Genomic DNA, 21,752 nt, shown 5'->3' with positions numbered 1-21,752 from the left:
TCTGTTAGGGAGGAAGATGGCTTTTGAGTCACCCAGGTCCAATGGATGATATTACCTCACTCACCTTCTCTCTCTAATATCCTGGAACCAACACAGCTACAACTACACTGCATACATTAAATGGAATGAACAATTTCATTCCTTTGTAATGGCACTACAGGGACCACATAGTATAAGGCTCTGAGAGGCTGGACCACATGCCAGAGGTTCTGGACAAGCAATTCTGGGGGCCATGGGGACATACAGTCTGGTCTTTTTTTGTATTTTATTTTAGTGGAAAATATGATGCACTCCATTCCTGAAGGGTAGGAGGATGTAGGAGACGCATGACAGGTATAGAAACAGTTGCTTCCCAAGTCTTACATTCCTGGCTTAATTGCTAAACTAATAGAAGGAATTAACGACATTTAGAAATGGAACAGAAATTATGTTGGCAACAATTTATAGACAAAAAAATCTCTCTGCAGCTGTTGCCTCACATGTGGCAAAGGGCAACTATCTTCTGTGGGGCAACAAGCAAGCCAGTACAAAAATTATTCAGAATGACTCCAAGTGACTTCTAAGCATGGTTGCTATGCTGTTAGGCATCTCAGTTAAAGCAGAGCTATCCTGTATAAATGTACAGCTGATTATCTATCTCTTAGTCTCCTGTCTCTAGGATTATACTGGAAAAAGGAAGAAACTCCAGGTGCTATCGCTCAGTTAAGAGGAGTATGGGGCACCTTGATGGTAAAGTTAATATCTAAAGCCTGGGAATAAGTCAGTTCTGTATAGTTTAGTTCTCAGAATATGGGGGAAAAAAACCTACAAAGATTGCTAAAAATCCAGACATTTATAAAATAAAGCTTTATTTTTTTTTTGGCCTAGTTACCTGAATGATGTAGTTCTTCCCTGGTCAACTAAATACTTTCTTCCTCAGACTACTTGTTTTTCTAGTTTCACCTAATATGCTCATTTGTAGACTTATTTTTCCACGGCCTTAAAAGGATGTATGTATCTTGTGTTTCCAGAATGGTGTTATACATTTTTGCAAATTGTTTTAATTTTTTTAAATAAAAGCTTTTATGGGAATTTGCATGAATATCTGATTGGCTTTCAGGTTTGGCTTAGTTTCATATCCATAGTCACAAGAGTCAATTGTGGGAGTAGAATACATTCATTCTAAAATACAGCTTATCTCCTTTTTGAATGCTAAAATATTACCATGCCGTTTTTATGGTAAAAAAAATCTGTCAGCAGAGCCTATGACCAAACAGCAATGTGAAATCCTAGAATCATTACTACTTACTGTATGGTAACCGTCTTAGGGTCCCTCCTGCTCCATGTGTGGCAGTTACTATTTTTTTTTTCAAGATGCTTGTGGAGATATGTCTTCAGTTGTCTTTTATGGTAGTTCATTTGCAGCAAATGTCTCTCTCTTAACCTGGAATATACCAATTCTTTCTTCTTTAGCTAGCTAAATGAAGACTAGAAAAGTCATTTGAATGCACTGGCTAGTTGAAATACCCTATCCCCTGACTCTTCTGACCAGACATTCACTCACTCTGCCCCCATGTTTTTGGAGACACTATGTTCTTTGAGATGGCAGCATTTTATAACCCCATGTCCTTTGTATTTCAGCTGACCTTGCTTCAGCCCACTATATGGTTCATTACTTCAGTCCTCTTAACATCACAGACATGCTCTGCTATGACAACAAGATTTGGTTTTACTGCCAAGTATATGGAAGTTTATCCTGTATTGATAAATTTTAATCCTTTTAGTATCAGGGCCTCCTATATGACACCTTACTCAATTTGTTTTGTTCCTAATGGTGTTCATTTCTTTGTATATTAAACAAATTGAAAATACTACTTGTTGAAAACCAAAAACTACAACAAAGGGGGAGGAAGGTTCATTTGAGGAAAAAAATTGAAATTTTGACCCAAAAATCTTTTATTTTCGTCCAAAGACTAACTTTCTACCAGTTCTAACATCTCCCCAATAATTCTTCCAGTAACTCGAAATACATTGCTACCTTTAAATAGAATAGTATAATCTCATGAAAATATACTGTGCTTCCTGCTATGCACTATAGAATCTCAAGGAAAGAATCTATTTTAACAAAGATATTGTTCTAAGTTTCTACTATGCAGGAAACCCCATTTCAGTACTGGTATTGATTAGTTTTTTTCCACCAAATGCATCCGATGAAGTGAGCTGTAGCTCATGAAAGCTTATGCTCTAATAAATTTGTTAGTCTCTAAGGTGCCACAAGTAATCCTTTTCTTTTTGGTATTGATTATGTTGCCTTTCAAATCTGTTACATAATGAATGAAAAATTAGATTGGGAGAGAGAGAAAGGAGTGCTGGATCCTTGGCGCAGCTGCCTCACTGTTCTTGTTTTCTTTGTTCTTACTTTATTTAATTGGGCAGAAACAAGCAAAAATGTACTTGGAGCTGTTTGGTTCCTATGAACAGTACATGTAAAGGGAAAAAAGCACCATACCTGCCCATGCCCATTTAGCATTTCTGGGAAAATAATCCATAAACATCTTGAATATATCACTTCTGTTAGTCATATATTTTTGGAGCTATAATATATGAGGATTTTACTAGTTCACAATAGGTTCCTTTTATTTAGGGAACAACTTGCTTGGAATTTGAATTTGTTTTGTACTGGAATTATTCAAAGGGAAAGCTTAATTAAAACATAGGAGTAGAGGTCAGGGGACCTGAATTTTTTTTTCTTGGCTCAGCCGTAGACTTGTTCCTTAATGATGATTACATCATTTAACCTCTGCCTAAATTTTTCCTCTTGTAAAATGGGCATGGTACTTACTTACCAGTGTGGCTATGCTTAAGTCATTAGTGCTTGCTGCCATTGTCATTACATGCAGTCACAGGGCATTCAGATCTATATCATCCATATGCACTTTACACAAGATCAAACAATTTCCTCCCCAATTTTGGGAGACTAAAGGCTGAACATATTGCTGCATAATACATTGAAGTCCTCCTGTGGAAGGTGCTATAGGAATGTAAAACATCCCTATTAAATAAGGCTCTTTTGTGTAGCAATGGGCCTGGGCTGCCTGATTTGGGCCTCAGTCCAGATTTTGAATTTTACAAATTGAACTCCTCAAAGTTCAGGGGCTGCTTTTAGTGTGGATGGAGCCAAGCAGTGAAAGAAGCTGTGTTAAACAAATGCTGACTCCAGATTTGGCCCTAGCCAGTTAAAGAGTCCTATAACCTATTTAAGGGGTGAATCTTATTTCAGTGGTGTAATCAGGACCCAAAACAAATGCTAAAAAATCTCTGGCAATTGTCTCACATCAGAAATTATGCTGGAGAAATCTCCAACTTGCCTACTAGCTCTTCTCATCTGCATTTCAAAGCATAAGATGGATTGGGAGGGCAATAAAACACAGCAGTTTGCTAGATGTGCAAACAGATGCACTTGATTACTAACACAGGTGGCATAACAAAATAGAGCGGCTAAAACACCTGCTGATCTAGTCAGTGTTTACCATTTGTTAAATAAGCTTAATTTGAAGAAAGAATAAATGCAAGTGTGTTTTTGCATATTATTTAACTGAATGCTGTGTTCTCTTTAGGCTGACCTTAAATTTTTTTATATATATAATAGTACAAAAATCATGAACTATATGAAATTCATAGTGCAGTTTTCATGAAACTTAAGCAGAAGTTATGCCCTCTCATAATTTTGCATAAATTCTCCATGTTTCCAATTTAAATCAAATGGGTATTGCATCAAGATCTTACTCCTACCAAATAAAATACTAAAATGATAAAACAGATTAATTCAATTTCTGCATGCTATTGGATGTGAAAGCAGTATTCAGTCTATAAAGGGACTCACTTTTGTTTGAAAACTGGCCATTTTCATGTGAAATGTACCTTAGCAAAATGTTCCTTTCTGGAAAAAAATTGGCTCTATTGAGTTTTGTAACAAACCCTCTTAACTAAATGTGCATTTTGCATTTTTATTTTCTTATGAAGATTTGATTCCTCATTCTGACAGACTGCCCCAGTATATCTTAGGAAATAGTTATAGGTTTCTTTTGAAATAATTAACAGGTTTTTATTGTTTTAAACATGCACAAAGCCTTCTGTGGTAGCCACTGGCTAAATTTCAAGTGTGGGTGGGGGAAGAAATCACACATCAGCTCTCATGGCTGTGGGTGGAGTAGATATGGGGATATCCTAGATTGGAAGAAAAATGGGTGAGATCCTTTCCCTGCTGGCTTCAATGGGAGTTTTGCTATTGACTTCAGTGGGCCCAGGATTTCACCTAATATTTCTGTCATAGCACTTATGGCTAAATCCTGCATGGCTTTCTGATACAAATAGCCTCAGGGAAGTCAATTAATGGCATATGAATATTTGAGTGAGAAAGATGACCAGGGCTTTGCCATTGGTGCTCTTCTGTGCTCATGTTTTTCTCCTTCATGTCAAGGCAGTGTTGTTGAATATCAGCTAGGGAAACTGTTCTCATTCCAACAAATTGTATTTGAGTTTTGAATCCTCCTCAACCATCAGTTCTTTAGGTTCCAGGGAATTTTTTCCCCAGTGGATATTTTGATGTTTTCATACTGTCTCATGTATAGTCAGTAGAACTAAATGGAAATAAAAACCTGAGTTGTTCTACCCTTTAATCAGCTTAATTTCTATTCCACAATCAGCTCTCATCGTGAAAACAAATGAATTTTTCTACTTTTTGCATGTTTTCCTTCCCAGCACTGTAAAAGTCAATTTATCCTCTGTCACAGTAGGTTTAAAAAAAAGACTACTGATAGCTTTAGCATATACTAGCTTTTCCCAAAACAAGCTGCATATTCCTACTAGAATATCATTGGGGATTTAGGTACTTGATTTTTTTTTCAATGTGTCCTACAGACTAGACCCTACATTGAAGATAGAGGTTGTGTTCTCTGGAGCAGGGACCATGACAATATGCGACTGATAGATAAGCAGACAAATGTGGACAGGGAACAGCTAACAGCAAAGGCATTCGCATATACAAGTGGTCTCAGTACTCTGAGTAATCACAGGTGACCACTTAACTTAGCCAGTGACAGACAAAGATTTGTAGGCATCATATAGGCAGGTTTTGAGAGATGGATTTAAATGGAGATAGGATGATGGGTTTTGAGAAGAATACTTTGTCTGAAGAACAGAATAGCAGAGGCAGATGGTCTTGAAATGACAAATTTAGGTGGAGATGTAACAGCAGACAGTAGCATGCAATAGCAAATGGTTTATTGATCTAAGGCAGTTTGAGCAGGTAGTTTAAAAACATTTGTGATAAAGATGGCCCATAAAAACACTGAAATATTGATTTGTGGCAAACTTCAGTATGCTCTATTGATTTAATAAGAATAAAGAATGACATGGAAGGAGGTATGATTGTGAAGGTAGTACATGATTGAGCTATGGCCAAGATCATTTCACACTGGACTTAATCACAGACAATAAATCAAGAATTGTATGATAAATAGGATACACAGGGAATGATCTGAACAGGTTTCCTTGGTGTCTGTCATAGGACTTCCTGGAAAATTTGTCAAGCAGAGGAATTCAATTGTAGGGGGAAGATGCTGAAGAATGCTTATTGCAAAGGAAACTTTGAAGTGAAAGTGTTGAACTTCTCTTGGATTTTACTTCTAGAGTTTCATCCATGCAACAGACTTGGCAATTCAAAGCCTGTTATGTTGACTCTGTGCTCAAAAATCAGACTGAAACAGATTTAAGCACCCTATCTAGAGAGACATATGAGCTGCAGTGAAGCTGGCATGACTTAGTTATGTCAGTTTCTCCAGGGCCTGCAGCTGTGTGCTTTTGCAAGATATAAAATTCCTGAATTTTAGAGACTAAAGCAACAAAGTGTCTCCTTTTAGAAAAATGATAATGGTGCCTATGTGAGAATCTTTAAATATTTCATAGAGGTGAAAGTAATATTTGTGTTGCAGCGGCACTGAAAGATCCTACACAATTAAGTTCCCTGATGCTAGGCACTGCAGAAATGAATAAACCCTCCCACCAGAGAACTCACAATCTAGAATCTAGATCATATACAGCAGGCGAATAGACAGAATGTATGATATTGTAGGAGAACATAGTAATGGTAAAAACAGGTGTTTTCATAAATTAGCCACAGTAACTAGTCATATTGAGAATATAACTGGTTCAATAATGATATACATAATTTTTCTAAATCCTTATACACTTTTATGGATTTACAGAGAAATATTAATTTCCACTCTCTGATATAGTACTGTGAAAGATAACAAGCTTTACCAAGACATCAATACTTGCTCTACTGGTTTATTACTGGCTGTTGCAATGCTTTACTTTCTTAGAAGAGAAGGATTCATCTCAGTTAGGCTCTAATTCAGAAAAGCACATACTCAAGTCTCCCAAATATGGATGCTTTTCTGAATTATGATCATAAAGGAAAATTATTATGTATTAAGATGCCTCCATTGGCTTTTTCGCACATAACATCACTCTGATGCTAAGGTGATGCTGGTGTGAATAAACCATAAACAGCCCTCTAAAACAAAAAATGGAAAGTTCCTGTTACTTACGGTCATTTCAATAATATTAGGCATCAAGCCTGTAGTGAAAGAATCTTTTGAAGTAGAACACACAAAAAGAGAATCTCATCAGTACTGTAGCTAAATGCAAACAGGGAGATATGCCAGATACTCCATGAAGTCTACTAGGGACTTCACTGTTGCTACTGATTTTATATAGAGGGAGCTCAGATACTGCGGTGATGGTCAGAATTATAAATCATTAATATAGATACCTGCAGAAATAAAGGGACATACTACAGAGTTTGGTAATGTGTTCAAGCGGTTTGAGAAAATTGGAAAGCTTTTTAAAGAGTGACCATATTATGACCTTACACAAGTGAGACCAAAGTTGAGATTGTAGCTAAAAGTTCTGTTTTACAGGGTCTGTATCTTTTCACCTTTTTTCCAAAACCTTTTTTGTTAACATGCCATGGGGAGTCTGCACTAATTTCAGCCACAAATTCACACATTGGTGGAATGATTGCCAAAGTGTATTTTGTTTGTATGATGATTTTTTTTTTGGAAATGTGGGTAAATAGGAACACAGGAAAAGCCTGATTTCTTTCCACACAGTGCACATTTGATGCTCCCTGCTGCTGCTGTGACAACATTGTGACAGAGATAACCCACCACTCATCATTCACTCCCTCCAATCTATCTGCATATGTAGGAAGAGTCGCTGTTGCCATGGTTATTATGGCAATAGCTGCCATGGGTAACCAATTTACCTCAGATGACTAGAATGTTATTACAAAGACGAGTCAGAGTAGAAATTGTAATGAAACCAGACAGGGTTTGGCTAAACAGCTGCTGTGCTCCTTTGGGTTTGTACAGGGGTAAGTTACACTGTGAGTACAAAGAGTAGTTGGTTGTCATGATAACCCTTTTGAAGAAAGTAACAATGAGATACAAAATTCCAGCTCATTTACAAGTATATTGTTTATCTGCTTCTTGCAAATTGGTGGCAGAGGCTATCTAAATATTTAGCTTTCAAAAAAAAAAAGTTCAGAAATTAATCAACTAGAAAACACAATGAGAAAATCCTTAAGTTATATGGCAAAGCCAAGAGTAAGTCAGAGTCCATATTGGAAGAGGAGACTACCCCAATGTGCCACATGCTCTTGGGAGCCATATTGCTCAGTCTGTGTTCTGCATTCACAATAGATGGCTTAAAACACAGCCAGCTGACACCTCTAGTCTTTATTCTACAGAGAGAGGCCATTTGCTCTGTTTAGCTACAGACAGGTGGTAGGAAGCAATTAATTCTAGGAGTTAATGTTGGGTCCTTGAGGATTCCATTGTCTCAGTAGGGTTTTTCATTGAAATGTGTTAATTCCAGCCCAGACAGAGCCAGTGGCTACGTCTCAAACACCTACCCTTTCTCCCTTGACCCAGGGTAGAAAATTAACCCCCATCCCCAATGGGTTGTGATACAAAGTGGATAGGTACAGTCATACATATAATTCATAACACTATTCCTGCATTTTCACAGTATGCATTATGATACAGTCTTCAGTCTACAGTCACACACAAGTGACTACTTGTGAAAAGTTTGCTGTAAGTGACTTGCCCAGCATCAAATAGGAACATGGTGGCAGAGGCAGGGGTAAAATCCACATCTTCAGGGCAGCATTCAAATGCCCTAACACAAGACAATGCTTTCTCTATAAGACTTCCAACCTCTGCAACAAATGAGATAGAGGCTACAGATAACAGACCTCTTCACCACACAACCTTGATTCCTTCCTAGAGCAGATGCATCCTGCATTGAATGAATCAGGGAACCTGTGTTTAAAATAAAAGAAATACAGGATTATGTATCATAATACATATGCAAAATGGGCCAAATTAAGTTTGCATGGGCAACGTTCATTCTGTATTTCCTGACTTCTTGACTTTACAGCCTTTTAATCCTTAACTTTGTATTTCCTATATTTATTGTTAAAGCTAGGAGTCTGTCACAGGTTCTGTGACTTTCTGTGACCTCTGCAGCAGCTGGTGCTAGCTCAGTTTTAGTCAGGACTGGTATTTAGTAAAAGTCATGGACGGGTCATGGACCCATCAGTTTTCGTTTACAGACCATGACTGGTCCATGACTTTTACTAAAAATATCTGTGACTAAAACATAGCCTTATTTATTGTTTAGTTTATTGACTAATTTTTTATTTATTTGTGAATTTATATTATTTAAAAATATATTATTTTCAATGTAAAACTGGTTCAACCGTATCTCACTCCCTAAAATTACTGTGGGGATGGGAAGCAATGTGTGTGTGTGTGTGTGTGTGTGTGTGTGTGTGTGTGTGTGTTTGTTTAAAATAATGCCTCTGGGTCACTAAAAAGAAAAATCTGCATTTATAAAATCCAGAGCTAGTTTTCCCAAACATGAAAATTTAATTCTCTGGTTTTGTAATGGGGTGCACACTCACCTCTCGCAAGCACCCTCTGCTGGCCAGGTGCATCTGCCTGCATTCTTTCTGTTATGCTTCTTGCGGTGACCCCTGTTAGCAGTTAATCTGTCAGGCAGGTTTTCAAAGACTCAGCCACCTGGCTGAGTTACACACAGACTGTGGGTTTTCAACAAAACAAACCCCTTCCAGGGTACATAATCCAACAGTGCCTATCACAGTACTCTCACAGTGTGTGTGGTAAACATACTAATCTTTAACCCTACCTCCAGGCTCAATTCACAACTGTCTCACCCCTTCTAGGCTAGCTTTCAGTAGTCTCTGCTCTGTTATGGACCAGTGCCCCCAGGGCTCACTCCCTGGAGACTCTTCACTCGGTAGTGAACCTCATTGGCCCCAGCTCTCCAGCTGAGCCACTAGTTCAATTCAGTCTCCTTCCAGGGGTTATCAGAGTCAACAAATGCTGACCCTCTTCAGGGTCTTCAGCCTGCTCCCTGGAGCAGTTTAAATCCCCCTTCTTCAGGGCTTTGGCCACTCCACCTGTGGAACCAGGCCCACCCACTACTCCAGAAACCCTATAAATAGAAGCCACGTGCTGCTTCCCTTTAGCTCTATGGCTATTGTTCCTTGGGCCACTTCCCCACAACCCCAGCAGCTTTATCCTAAAGTCAGGATTCAGGTCTTGCTTGAGTCCCTGCAGTCAGCCAGGAGCACCTTGCTTGCTTTCCCCAGTCTCTGCCGTCAACTGCTCTGTCCAGGTACTGAAACAGCTGCAACCAGCTAGAAGCACCTCCTGGCTCCAGTCAACTGACTCTGCTCTGTCCAGCCGCTCCTTTTAGATGAGCGGACACTTTCTCTGATTGGTTGCTTTCACCTCACCCATTCTTGGAAGCACCTTCACTGCTTCTTTTCTGGGACAGGGTGAGGTAGAACCACAAGGCCCCAAGGAGGGCACCTCAGGGTCTAGTATACCCCATCATGAGTTTTAGTACATTTCAATTCCTGATAGGCTGCCCATCCTGGCTTTTTAGTGTGTGAATGTTATAATGCCATTGTTCTGTTTCCAATGCTAAGGAAAAACCCAAGATTCTTTTTTGTAAAAATATTAAGTGGGTTGAAGACTTTCAAAAAAATTACTATTGCAGATGTGTAGGTAGATTTAAAACTAAATTGTACAAACAGCATAATACCTTTCCTAATATGTAAATCACATTTCAGAGAGACATTTTGTGAAAATCTAATGAATTCTGTTGTTTTGATGTGCTTTCCATTTTGGGTTAGGTCCCAGGGACAGACTGTTTTAAGCCATAGCTTAAACATTTTATGTGATGAAGGTATCTGTACTTTACAGTCTGAACAAGGATGAAGTTACACATAAGTTTTCCATATTCTTCCCCTCACACACACGCACACCTCAAGTTTTGTTGTTGTCTTGATTCCATTGTTTCACACATTCCTTATACTAACATAATTAGTCCCTTTTGTTGGTGGTTGTATTGGCTTATAGTTACTGGGTTTACCCTTTTGCCAGATCTGTTTTTTTATTAAGGTGTATTTGAGTTAGCTTTTGTGTTATTTTTCCCGTTCTCCCCACCCCCAGCTTGCACTGTGGTTCTTGTACTGCATGGTATAGATGCCTACATTGCTGAAATAAAAGCCTCTCCATGGAAATCATTTGCAACTGACTACATATTTTTAAAGTGTGTTGGTTAGTGTGACGTTGCATTCCATATGTTTATGGAAATAGGCTTATAAGTGTAAATATAATGTAACTGGAATATGCTTTAGGCAAAAGGTCTCTTGTAGGGTATCATTACAAAGCTTATCTACTGAGTGTGTTCATCCTATTTGTATGAATGTATCATTCTTGTTTCTGATGCTAGAAATATGAAGTATTACTCTGAAGTCCTATTGTAACTATGCAAAGTGTGGGCCATTAATGCTGGCTTGGAATCTGATGGTTCCCATTAATTAGGACAATTGGTGGTTAATGGCTTTCTTTACTTGTAGGCCTTCCTGTGTGCCAGCCAGTGGGTAATGAAGTCTCACAGGACATATGAACATGTCACATGATACTGGAATCCATCTTAAACCGGGAATCCATTTAGAAGCAAAGGTGGGAACCCAGAGAGAGAGACAAAGGATTCCCACCTTGTGCCAAACATACAAAAGGGGGTGGAACAGAACAAAGGGGGCTGCCAGTCATGAGAAATCCCCTAGTTACCACCTGAGCTGGAACTAACAGGAACTGCACCAGGGAAAAGGATTGGGCCCGGACTAGAAAGGAGACTAGTCTGTGAAAGAAGCATATTGGAATGTCTCTGAAGGTGACATTTACCTGTATTTAGTGTCTTAATGTATTGGGCTTAGACTTGCGTGTTTTGTTTTATTTTGCTTGGTAACTTACTTTGTTCTGTCTGTTATTACTTGAAACCACTTAAATCTTTTTTTAATACTTAATAAAATCACTTTTGTTTATTAACCTAGAATAAGTGATTAATACCTGGGGTGCATATCTCTCTATCAGTGTTATAGAGGGCAGAAAAATTGAGTTTACCCTGTATAAGCTTTATACAGAGTAAAACAGATTTATTTGGGGTTTGAATCCCATTGGGAGCTGGGTGTCTGGGTGCTGGAGATGGGTGACTTTCCAAGCAGTTTTGTTAAAGTCTCCAGCTTTGGGGGGCGTCGACCAGACCTGGGTCTGTGTTGCAGCAAACTAGTGTGTCTGACTTAAGGCAGGGTTCTGGAATCCCAAGCTGACAGTGGAAAATGGGCTCAGATTCCTGCAATTCCAGCATGTCAGGTGACAACCTCAAGCGGGGGGGTGTCTCTGTGACTGAACCAGTCACAATTAGTATTCAATATCTTAAAAATGTGCTAATGTAAATTACTGCTTCCATTTGTGTGGTTATTTTATTCTGCAGGACTCTGCTGCAGTTTTTAGTTTGTACTTTCTGGGATTTGGAATTGGTATGAAATGTTTCCTTCCTTCTGTTTCAGGGCTTCAAACAAGGTCTAGGTCAGTACTATTACATAACACAATAGAGGTTTTGAAAGTAACAGTATTATGCTCAACTCTAAATCTCAGTGTTACCAGTCCTTTTGCCCTTCACGAACTAGATGAAATTCTAGCCTTCTATTGTTAAGCCCATCCTACGCATCTCTTGTTAATCAGGTAGCATTTATATTTTAAATATCTTATGCTGAATTGCAAGGGAAAAATATTTAACTTTGACATGTTTTCCTTGTGAAATTAGAGGGGGAATAAAAGGACTAACTTTGACTGATTTGATCCAATACCATTCTTTCTCAAGACCTTTTTCTGCCTCTAACTCTATGGGAATTATGTATATAAAAATCATGGAGAGAGGTTTTCTTTGTAGCACAGAAGATGTTAACCATAGGAAGGAATGCACTAAGCTGATTGATCTGAAATGTATAGTTAAGGTTTTCATGGATGGTTTCCATGGCACTTTGTAAACCTAAGGTAACTGACCAGTGGTATACATATTTATATTTAAAGTTTTCAGGACAATTCTTTAGAGTTTAGATATTCACATTTTTTCCAGTGACACAATAGTGCCTGAAACAGGAAAGTCAGATTTTTAAAAATCTGAATTTAACTTTAAAGACTATCTACTCCCCATCTGCATTTAGAATCCTATCCACCGACCTTAGCTACTAAATACATTTAATATTTTTTTAAATTCAAGTCAGCAATGCAGCTATGTCCTGGGTTTTATTCTGGTTCTCAAAGTAGCACAATAGTTACCAAATTACCAATTGAAGAGCCAAAAACTGAAGCTCCACTGAAGACATTGGACTTGTATACTTGTCACAGAAGGCAGAGTCCAAAAGGAATGGAATTTTTTACCCTAAGAATAAACCTAATCTGTGCAAGAGACAGATCTTTCTTGTGGGCTGGTCTGAGATTGTGGAATTAACTGTGATAGGCACTAAGGACTATCACAGACCTCATCCCCTTCCACTCCAAGTGCAAGGTGCACTTCTTCCACCTTACTTTCTCTAACACATAGCAGTGTATACATTTTAAAAACAAAGCCCTATAAAAAGACAACACTGTACTGGACACACAATTCTTCCCCAGGTGAAGGGTGAGAGAGAAAATTAACATGCAATAGATGTTGGTCATGACACTTAATGCATGACTGGAAGGCACTCTGATACTATGGTGATGAGGGCAGTACAAGAACATACAGAGAACAGAACAAAGGGCTTGTGTAGGTATCATTCAGGGCAGATTTGGCTGACTGAACCTTTATTACTCATGATGCACAAACAGTTAGACTCCCAGAGTGAGTCTGCAGGGCTGGTAGGAGGGGTTAAAGATCACACTGTGTCCAACTCAAAAAAAGCCTACCCTGCTCTCCCTGAGATGTCTCCACTAATAATAATGATATGTTACCTCACCTTACCAGAAGCCATACATTTTATTTGTTCACCTTTTTTGGAGGCTCATCACTCCAATACAAACATGTCCAATTGAAAACGTAATGGTGGTGAATCAACATAAAGATTTGGTATGAGTAGTTGTTGCCTAATTGAGAATTACAGTCACAAACCAGCAGAAGCAGCACTTGAGTATGGCTTGCTTTAGTATGGGTTGTGTCTCTATCGGAGCAGTATACCTGCTCTCAAGGTTTCCACAGTAATAGTCTGTATCTGTCGATGCTGATATTTAATGCTTATTTCTGTGTAAATAAAGCAAGCTGTGGCCACACAACCTGTTCCCTATTTTAACATTAGCTATGTCCACAGACATGCACTTGCTTGAAAAGCCTTTCACAATGCAGCCTTTCTATTGCTATCCAAAATAACATCCTGCTAAATCATCTTTGCTAATGAGTATGACGAATGTCTGGCTTTATAATAACCAGGGACTGATCAGATCCCATTCATTATTTCAAACACTACGCTCCTTGATACATATTCTGAATAATAATGAAAAAGATTCAAAGCACATACAATGGCTGAAAGAAAAGATCAGCCCAGAGTTTTCTATTTGTGTACCTTTTTCTATAAATCAAACTACTTCATGCTTGGAGAACAGTTGCTTCCCCTCATCAGCCCTCAAAGGAAGCCTTAGGAAGTGTGTATATTGTTCCTCTTGAGAATATTCACCCCCGTTCCAATATATGGAAATTAGAGAAAGCATTTAAATATCAAACTTCTTTGCTTTTTGAATTAAGCTGAACCAACCCTTTGTGCTGGTTTCACATGTTGAGAAACCGTACAGTTTTGCAGCAGCAAGCATACAGAGCATGGTGGATAAACAATGTATTGCAGATATTTATTCTTCATGGAAATGAAAGAACAATCCCCTGTAAGAATGCAGAGTAATCAGTCTCTACCTCTTATGCAATAAGCCCTTAACTGTACTTACACTATAAAGAAATCTTCAGTGCAGTATTTAGTGCTTTTTTGTAGATATGTGCGTCTTTAAGGAGCCAATCCATTTAGTAATAAATTAGAATTAGAAAACAGGGGTCTAGAATTGATCATCTACTTTCAAATTGTTTTTAAAAGCGAACAGTACAGGTGGGTTTGTTATACATTCCCCATTATCCCTCTGAATCCAGCCCATAAACTCATTTTCCCTCCTGCCTGAAAAATAATTCAGTGTTAGCAGTCCCCTATCCAACTTAGGTAAGTAACTAATACAATGAAAGCCCACTGAGCAAATGTCAAAGCAGGTGATAAGCTAGCATAAAGTTTAAAAAGAAATAAAATAATTATGTAAAATAAAATGGAACTATGAACTAAACAGATAAAAATAAATTCAAGCACAAGCAACCTTCATCTTGTGATAACACACAAGTTCTCAGACATGGGGATCTTCCCCTGCTCTGCATACCACAGTCAAAATTGTGCAGTCAGATCTGTGTGATGCATTTTGGCCTGCAGATGTGGAGCAAGAGAGGAATATTAGAGTAGAACTCTGACGTGTATGTGAACCCTCACTTTCCTCAGTGATTTCTGGAGGGTCTCTCTCACTCTCCGAGTAGTGAAGCCATCTAAACCTCCCTGCCCTAAGAGAGCCTGGCTCTCCCTTTATTCATCCCTATTCCTTCTGAACCCAAACTCTTCTAGGCCCCAGGAGATGTATTCTCCCCATCGTGGCAGCCCCTTGAAGTCTACCTTCTTCTCTTTATTCCCTGTAGCCCTCAGAGCTGGGAAGGGCCTTCCCCTCAGACATGACATTTCTGGCAGGAATAGAGGGGTAAATTCAATCCAAATACCTGTCTCCAGGATAAACCAGGAAGTCTTCGGCCCTGTGTGGGGATTAGATACCTTATCTTGCATGCAGACTGTACTTTTGTTTATTTTATGGTTCATTCCAAGTATGGAACAGCTTTGAGCACAAGGAAAGTCTGGAACTCTCAGCTGATGCAGTAGTATAAAACAATTGTGCCATTTACAATTCATAACAATGTATCCTCCTGCCATTAACCCTGTCTGTCATTCTTTTCCTAACTCATTCATTCAATCTTAGTGAGTTCCAATGACACTGACAGAGGGTGAGTACCCCAAGGCTCGCTCATCACTTTGCAAGCATCTCCATATGGCCCGAATTGGAGAGATAATTGGTTAAAGACTGGATAACTAAACCAGTGGTTCTCAACCAGGGGTCCATTACCACAGGTTTCAGGGGGTCTGCAAAGCAGGGTCAGTGTTAGAGTTGCTGGGCCCCAGGGCAGAAAGCCAAAACTCCACTGCATGGGTCTGAAGCCAGGGGCCCTAAGCCATGCCACTCTGGGCTGCAGCCAAAGCCCAAATACTGTAGTTTTGCAGGGGCCCCACACAATTGCCCTGCTTGCTACCCCCTAACGCTGACCCTGGCTTTCATATGCAGAACACCAGTTATGGCCATGGAGTTTAATAGTATGTTGGCGGGTGGTTTCAGAAAGAGAGGTTTGAAAACCCCTGAACTAAACAAGGTGATTCAGCTCTTCAGGTGAGGACAGTTAAGAGAAAGGAGGGGGGGGGAATGCTGGAAGGAAGGGCTGAGAAGCCCAAGATCTCAGAGAAATAAGATCCTGCCCCTCTCTGACCCTGTGTCTGGAAAAAAAGTAAAAGCCTTATGTTTCAGGCACAAGCATTTGTCTAGCACATGGGAAATAAAGTGCCCAGTGTTGAACCTACAGAGGAATAGGTGAGGCCTGTTTGCAATAAAGAATCCAAGATGAGGGAACCCCACCCTATGACAGACACATACAGATTATTTCCTTAGCTTGAAAAGAACATTGTGATCAAGGATTTTTTTTTAGCCTAATCCACAGTTAACTAATATTTAGTCAGCATTTTTTTTAATTATAGTGGCATTGCCACAGAATGTAAATGCTACAGATGTGCTAGCCTTTCATTCTTTACATCCATAGCATTTTGTGGGGGGATATTTCTGCCCCCAAGTTTCATACTGAGCCACAGCAGATTCTAAATCAATGTCATAGATGAGTTGGAGAGGAAATGTCCTTGTGAGCTCCTGGCACTTATGTTTATATTTTCTATTTGTTTCTGCTGTACTTCTTGAAGACAGAAGTTGGGTCTTATTCATCATTTTGGTATAGCCCTTATTAGGGAAATTTTTCTCTAAAGTTTCTGAGGAGAGTTTTGCACACAGACTGTTCTGAAGCTTAGCATCCACAATATATGTAAAGGTCCTTGTATTGAAGCAAGGACTCACTGGTGTGGCACCTCCTGCTAGTCATCCTGTGAATTAGCTCTCCAGAGCACCTTCTGCAGGCCAGTGTCTCAGCTGCCGCTGTCCCCCCATGTCCCTCCTGGAACCTGGTGCCCCTCTACATCAGAGTTCTGCCCCCAGCAGTAACCCACAATCTAGGTCTCCCCACCTGGGGGAACCCACAACCTTCTATCCTCACCTTGCCTCAGTGGCTACTACCAGTCACCATCTAGCCCCCACTCACTGCTGCAGACTGAAGTCTGTAATCCACTTATCATCGGCAAGGGGGTTGGACCAGCTGCCTCTTCCTCTTTCCAGGCTACACCTCTGTAGCCCCAGTAACTTTCCTAGCCTTTAGCAAAGCCTGCAACCTGGGGTTTTCCAGGCTGGAGCTCCCCAGTTCCTCTGGCCCTTCCCTAGCTCTGCTCCACTCCAGGTACTCTTCTCTCCCAGGCAGCTAGGTCCTTCTCTCTCTCCACTGCTAGAGAGAGACTCTAGCTCACCGCCCTTATAACAGGGCCAGGTGTGGCCTGATTGGGGTGTGGCTCCAGCCATGGCTGCCTTTCCAATCAGCCTCCCTATTGGCTCCCCTGCGGCAGCCCTTTCTCAGGGCTGTTTTAACACCTTCAGGGCCGGAGCGGGATGACTGCCCCGCTACAGTCCTAAATCAGCGTTTCTCAAATGCAGCCACCAGGAAGCTTACAAAAAGTGGAAACTTGGACAGATGACTAGGGAGGAGTATAGAAATATTGCTCAAGCATGCAGAGGTATAATCAGGAAGGCCAAAACTCAACTGGAGTTGCAGCTAGCAAGGGATGTGAAGGGTAACAAGAAGGGTTTCTACATGTATGTTAGCAACAAGAAAAAGGTCATGGAAAGTTGGGACCCTTAATGAATGGGGGAGGCAACCTAGTGACAGATAATGTGGAAAAAGCTGAAGTATTCCATGCTTTTTTTGCCTCGGTCTTTACAGACAAAGGTCATCTCCCACGCTGTCCTGGCCAACACAGTATGGGGAGGAGGTGAGCAGCCATCAGTGGTGAAAGAACAGGTTAAGGACTATTTAGAAAAGCTGGACATGCACAAGTCCATGGGTCCAGATCAAATGCATCCGAGGGTGCTGAGGGAATTGGCTGATGTGATTGCAGAGCCATTGGCCATTATCTTTGAAAACTCTCAGCGATCGGGGACGTCCTGGACGATTGGAAAAAGGCAAATATAGTGCCCATCTTTAAAAAGGGGAAGGGAAGGAGGAGAACCCGGGGAACTACAGACAGGTCAACCTCACCTCAGTCCCTGGAAAAATCATGGAGCAGGTCCTCAAGGAAATCATTTTGAAGCACTTGGAGGACAGGAAGGTGATCAAGAACAGTCAACATGGACTCAAAGGCAAGTCATGCCTGATCAACCTGATTTCCTTCTGTGATGAGATAACTGGCTTTGTGGATATGGAGAAAGCAGTGGATGTGATGTATCTTGACTTTAGCAAAGCTTTTGATATGGTCTCCCACAGTATTCTTGCCAGCAAGTTAAAAAAGTATGGATTGGATGAATGGACTATAAGGTGGATAGAAAGCTGGCTAGATTATCAAGCTCAACGGATACAAATCAATGGCTTGATGTCTAGTTGGCAGCCGGTATCAAGTGGAGTGCCCCAGGGGTCGGTCCAGGGGTCGGTTTTGTTCAACATCTTTATTAATGATCTGGATGATGGGATGGATTGCACCCTCAGCAAGTTTGCGGATGACACTAAGCTGGGGGGAGAGGTAGATACCCTGGAGGGTAGGGATAGGGTTCAGAGAGACCTAGATAAATTGGAGGATTGGGCCAAAAGAAATCTGATGAGGTTCAACAAGGACAAGTGTGGAGTCCTGCACTTAGGAAGGAAGAATCCCATGCACTGCTGTGGGCTGGGGACTGACTGGCTAAGCAGCAGTTCTTCAGAAAAGGACCTGGGGATTACAGTGGATAAGAAGCTGGATATGAGTCAGCAGCGTACCTTTGCTTTTGGTATATTGAGCTGCATTAGTAGGAGCATTGCCAGCAGATGGAGGGAAGTGATTATTCCCCTCTATTCAGCACTGGTGAGGCCACATCTGCAGTATTGCATCCAGTTTTGGGCCCTCACTATAGAAAGGATGTGGACAAATTGGAAAGAGTCCAGAGAAGGGCAACGAAAATAGTCAGGGGGCTAGAGTTTTTGAGGAGAGGCTGAGGGAACTGGGCTTGTTTAGTCTTCAGAAGAGAAGAGTGAGGAGGATTTGATAGCAGCCTTCAACTATCTGAAGGGGGGTTCCAAAGAGGATGGAGCTTGGCTATTCTCAGTGGTGGCAGATGACAGAACAAGGAGCAGTGGTCTCAAGTTGAAGTGTGGGAGGTCTAGGTTCAATATTAGGAAACACTATTTCACTAGGAGGGTGGTGAAGCACTGGAATGGGTTACCTGAGGAGGTGGTGGAAACTCCATCCTTCGAGGTTTTTTAGGCCTGGCTTGACAAAGCCTTGGCTGGGATGATTTAGTTGGTGTTGCTCCTGCTTTGAGCAGGGGGTTGACTAGATGACCTCCTGAGGTCTCTTCCAATCCTAATCTTCTATGATTCTTGTGGCCACAGCCTCCTGGCCTGTGACTGCATCGGGGAGGGAGAGGGAGGGAGGACAGCAGACCCTCCCACTCCCTGTTCCATCCCCGAGCTCTGGCCTCATGGCTTCAGGCTCCATCCCCATCCCCTGGCCACGGGGCTTTGGGCTCTGGCCCCGAACTGTGTCCCCCAACCCGCCACAACTCATCATCTCTGGCCCCTACTGCCTACCCTGATGCGCCATCTGGGCTTAATTTGTCCCCAGGTTTGCCAGGGATGAGTAAGGTTTCATGAAAAGTGATACTTTTACATTTAATATCACTTTTTACAACAGACTTACCAGCTAGCAATAAATAAATTACAATAATTTGGACATGTATCTGTACATATTTATTTGTTTTTCCTAAAGCTAATTAAGTATTTTATGAAAAAGTGTGAGAGTGGCTTTGCGGCCACCAAAAAATTGGTCCTGAGAACCCCTGTCCTAAATCATATATCTATCCAAAGAGATGAGCTAATGGTATGGAGTTTAGGTTATGCTTTGGTAAGCACCTCAAAGCTCAGATAATACTTTGAACCTTTTAAATCTGCAAATTTTACTTGATGTCTTATGAGTAAATCTTCTTGTCATATATCTGGTGCTTTCTGCTCACGGTCAAAGGGAAAATACCATGTGAACAACCATTCTTACATTATTTTAGCCCCTTGTTGGTCCAAAAATCAGGAAGTGTGGACAGAACATAAAAATTAAATTTTAATATAATCCAGAGAGGTTATTTATTTAACATATCAAAGCCTATTAAAAAGTTTAATTTGGGTCTAGAAACAGACAGATGTCTGCCATAGAGAAGGTTAACTATCATATTTCCAAGCCCATTCACTGATCCTTAATCTGTTCTCCCTTCAAGGCCCATGTGACTTCCCATATGTGGTGATGGAGCTATGAAATTGTGATGCTTTCCTATTTTATATACAGAACTCTTACATCTGTTAAAATTTCAGCAGCGTATTTGTTTTCAAGGTTTGTACAGATTATCAGGGGAGACTCATGGTATGAAACATTACTTTTATTGCTCTTATTTTGTTTTCTTAATCTAAAATCTGTGGCAAAGTATGTTTACTCTTTGTGAATGGAAAAGTGTGACAATAGATAATTTCAAATTGTTATCTTCATGGAAGGGGCAAAAGACTGTTTAGGAGTTGTACAATCGTTGTTGCCCCATCTTTAGAGTTTGTTTATAGAACATCTTAAGGCTTGTCACAGCATGGCACTTACCTCTCACAAGTGCCTCCTTCTGGTCAAGTATGTCTGCAAACAGTCCCAGCCCTGGTATCGGGCCATACCCCCCTGGTGTCCTCCCTAGAGGTGATGGTTTCAGTTTCTCTGGACCCTTCTGACCCCAGCGCTCTGGCTGGGCCACTGAGTAGTTCAGATCCCCTTCTGGGGGTTTTGCACTGTCCGATTGTAGGCCACTTCCCCAATGGCTTATGGGGGAGACCCAGGCCCACCCACTATTCCAGGTCCCAGGCCAGGGACACTACGTATAGCAGCCACACAACACCATGCCTCTTTAATGATACTGCTTTCAGTTCCCTGGGTCACTTCCCTGCAGCCCCAGCCACCACAAATGCTTCACCCTTACCTCAGGGCTCTTCTATGTTCAGGCCCAGCAGCCAGCCAGGAGCTCTTCCTCAATCCCCTAGTGCCAGCCAGCATTGAGCTATCCATGGTGCTGCAATTCACTTTGGCCAGCCAGGAGCATCACTGCACTTCTCTAGTTCCAGTAAGGAACTTCCTATCCCTGGCTCTGCAAGTCCTTTTTATATAGACCTCCTGGGCTCTGATTGGCTGCTTCCTGCACACTCTCTCTAGGCTGCTTGGAGGATTTAGCTCCATTACTCCTTTCCTGGGATAGGTGGAGGCTGCAGCCACCCACAGGGGGCCTCTGGGCCTTGTCTATCCCATCTCAAGGCCATTTGAAGACATGCAAGAAGAGTTCTATGTGCAAAAACCCCCAAACCCCTTTAAATATGTAAACAAATAATATACAATGTTGAAAAGGCGATGTCTCGTGTTTCTTAGGGTACTTTAGTTAGTTAGGTGCAATAATTGTACTAGTACTGTAGAGTGTATTCTTCAGAGGTGGTTGTTAGCCCTGCTGTTCTAGATTATCTTTGCCTAAAGGTGGATGTGACATTGGTGCTTATGTAATATGATTGGATGTAGTGATTTTCTCCTTAGAATGAAGAGTAAGGTATCTAAGCAACAAGACTCATTACTGTCATGAACAATGCCAGTGTTTTGTGACTAAGATGTAAGTGTCAAGAGTTTTTAACTATTACAAAAATCCAAAATACCCTCAGTTTTAAGTATACAAAATTTGTCAGTTGAATCTTGTCATTCTTCCATCATTAGCTTGGCTGGGCCTGGACATATCTGGAATTTAATCTTTGTAGTTAATAGATACAGACCAGATTTG

The 21,752-nt window shown here is 40.8% G+C and overlaps 1 long non-coding RNA gene across 1 annotated transcript; it reads right to left on the bottom strand.

Moving 5' to 3' along the window:
• Positions 1 to 7,486: 7,486 nt before the first annotated feature.
• Positions 7,487 to 21,043, bottom strand: LOC119859154. Its single transcript, XR_005294115.1, has 2 exons — positions 20,916 to 21,043; positions 7,487 to 8,366 (listed from the first exon to the last, which is right to left on the bottom strand). It is a non-coding gene; the product is annotated as an uncharacterized LOC119859154 (long non-coding RNA).
• Between the last annotated feature and the right edge of the window lie 709 nt (positions 21,044 to 21,752).

This window comes from Dermochelys coriacea, chromosome 7 (genome assembly GCF_009764565.3).
Source record: "Dermochelys coriacea isolate rDerCor1 chromosome 7, rDerCor1.pri.v4, whole genome shotgun sequence".
Lineage (NCBI taxonomy): Eukaryota > Metazoa > Chordata > Testudines > Dermochelyidae > Dermochelys > Dermochelys coriacea.
This window is presented reverse-complemented; position numbering and strand designations above follow the sequence as displayed.